This window comes from Entelurus aequoreus, linkage group LG06 (assembly GCF_033978785.1).
Source record: "Entelurus aequoreus isolate RoL-2023_Sb linkage group LG06, RoL_Eaeq_v1.1, whole genome shotgun sequence".
NCBI classification, from domain to species: Eukaryota; Metazoa; Chordata; class Actinopteri; order Syngnathiformes; family Syngnathidae; genus Entelurus; species Entelurus aequoreus.
In genome coordinates this window covers 4759171-4761670 of record NC_084736.1, presented here as the reverse complement: position 1 = coordinate 4761670, position 2500 = coordinate 4759171, and the positions used below count along the sequence as shown (strand labels likewise).

The 2500-nt window shown below is 35.7% G+C and overlaps 1 protein-coding gene across 1 annotated transcript in view; it reads right to left on the bottom strand.

The window, feature by feature from the left end:
* LOC133651771 (adhesion G protein-coupled receptor L1-like) overlaps nt 1-2500 on the bottom strand; it is a 1026396-nt gene that overhangs the window by 464464 nt on the left and 559432 nt on the right. The window lies entirely within an intron of this gene.

The following is a 2500-nucleotide window of genomic DNA, read 5'->3' as shown; positions in this document are numbered from 1 at the left end:
CATGTTGCTGTACGAGCTTGAAAAGAAGGAATGAGAAAGAAGCTGCTAGATGCTAATGGAAGCATGATTATTACATTTTAATGGAAGTGTAGATAGAACATGTTGAAACAGAAAATAAGCAGATATTAACAGTAAATGAACAAGTAGATAATCATTTTTTACAGTTTGTCCCTCATAATGTATGTGTACAAAATAATAGGTGTATAAATGACACAATATGTTACTGCAGACTAATTAGGAGTCTTTGTTTACTTACTACTAAAAGACAAGTTGTCTAGTATGTTCACTATTTTATTTGAGGACTAAATTACAATAATAAACATATGTTTCATGTACACTAACATTTTTTTTGTGTTAAAATAAAGCCAATAATGCCATTTTTTGTGGTCCCATTTATTAAGAATAGTACCGAAAAGTATCAAAATACATTTTGATACCGGTACTAGAATATAGGTCAGTGGTTCTTAACCTGGGTTCGATGGAACTCTAGGGGTTCGGTGAGTCGGGCTCAGGGGTTCGGCGGAGGTCAAAACACACCCGACTCATCGTGTAAATAAGAACTTCTCCCTATCGGCGTATTACGGATACGGCAACAGCTGACTGATTTGCAGGTGTGTCATTTGTTGTGAGTTCATGCACTGTGTTGGTTTTGTTGTTTGAACAAGGTGATGTTCATGCACGCTTCATTTTATGCACCAGTAAAAAAACATGGTAACACTTTAGTATGGGGAACATATTCACCATGAATTAGTTGCTTATTAACATGCAAATTAGTAACATATTGGCTCTTAACTTGTCATTATTAAGTACTTATTAATGCCTTATTCGGCATGGCCTTATTATAACCCTAACCCAGTGGTCCCCAACCTTTTTGTAGCTGGGGACCGGTCAACGCTTGAAAATTTGTATCACGGACCAGGGGGGGGGGGGGGGGGGGGTTGGATTTTTTTTTTTTTTTTTTTTTTCATTAAGAAATACAATCATGTGTGCTTACGGACTGTATCCCTGCAGACTGTATTTATTTATATTGATATATAATTAGAGATGTCCGATAATATCAGTCTGCCGATATTATCGGCCGATAAATGCGTTAAAATGTAATATCGGAAATTATCGGTATCGTTTTTTTTTACTATCAGTATGTTTTTTTTTTTTTTTTGTTTTTTTTTTTATTAAATCCACATAAAAAACACAAGATACACTTACAATTAGTGCACCAACCCAAAAAACCTCCCTCCCCCATTTACACTCATTCACACTCATTCACACAAAAGGGTTGTTTCTTTTTGTTATTAATATTCTGGTTCCTACATTATATATCAATATATATCAATACAGTCTGCAAGGGATACAGTCCGTAAGCACACATGATTGTGCGTGCTGCTGCTCCACTAATAGTACTAACCTTTAACACTTAATTTTACAAATTTTAATTAATTACTAGTTTCTATGTAACTGTTTTTATGTTTTACTTTCTTTTTTATTCAAGAAAATGTTTTTAATTTATTTATCTTATTTTATTTGATTCATTTTTTTAAAAAGTACCTTATCTTCACCATACCTGGTTGTCCAAATTAGGCATAATAATGTGTTAATTCCACGACTGTATATATCGGTTGATATCGGTATCGGTTGATATCGGTATCGGTAATTAAAGAGTTGGACAATATCGGCATATCGGATATCGGCAAAAAGCCATTATCGGACATCCCTATATATAATATATATATTGTGTTTTTTATGTTGATTTAATAACAATTAAAAAAAACAAACATTATTATTATTTATTTTTTTGATTTCTTGCGCGGCCGCGTACCAATCGGTCCGCGGAACGGTACCGGGCCGCGGAATGGTACCGGGCCGCGGCCTGGTGGTTGGGGACCACTGCTCTAACCCTAACCAAATAACTCTAAATTACGTCTTTATTACTTAGAATATGTTCCCCTAGTGTCCAAAAAACTCTAAATTAAGTCTTTGTTACTTAGAATATGTTCCCCATACTAAAGTGTTACCAAAAACATGTAACTTTGTCTTGAATTTGAAAAAAAACATTGTATTTTTCACTAAAGAAGGGTTCGGTGAATGCGCATATGCAACTGGTATGGGGTTCGGTACCTCCAACAAGGTTAAGAACCACTGATATAGGTACTACCTATTGGACAACCCTAGTTTGTAACCAGATATCAACACACACAAGCGCTGGTGTGAGTTAGTGCAGCGACACAATTTGATGGCCCATCAGCATCCATCTCCGCTCTTTTAGTGTGTCCTCTCACTGTTTTAGGCCATTTAGCTCTTTAGAACTCTCCCTCGATCTTCTCAGGAGATTCCCATTGCAGTGGAAGGAAAGTAAACAACAATAAAGCAAAAGAGTGGTGTTTGTACGCTACAATCAAGCATCACCCTCGTAAAAATTGTAATCACCTCCTAAGTAATAATTAATTACTTTTAACAGTGGCCAGGAAGCTAAACACATTCTACTTGACCTCTGTTACGTGTT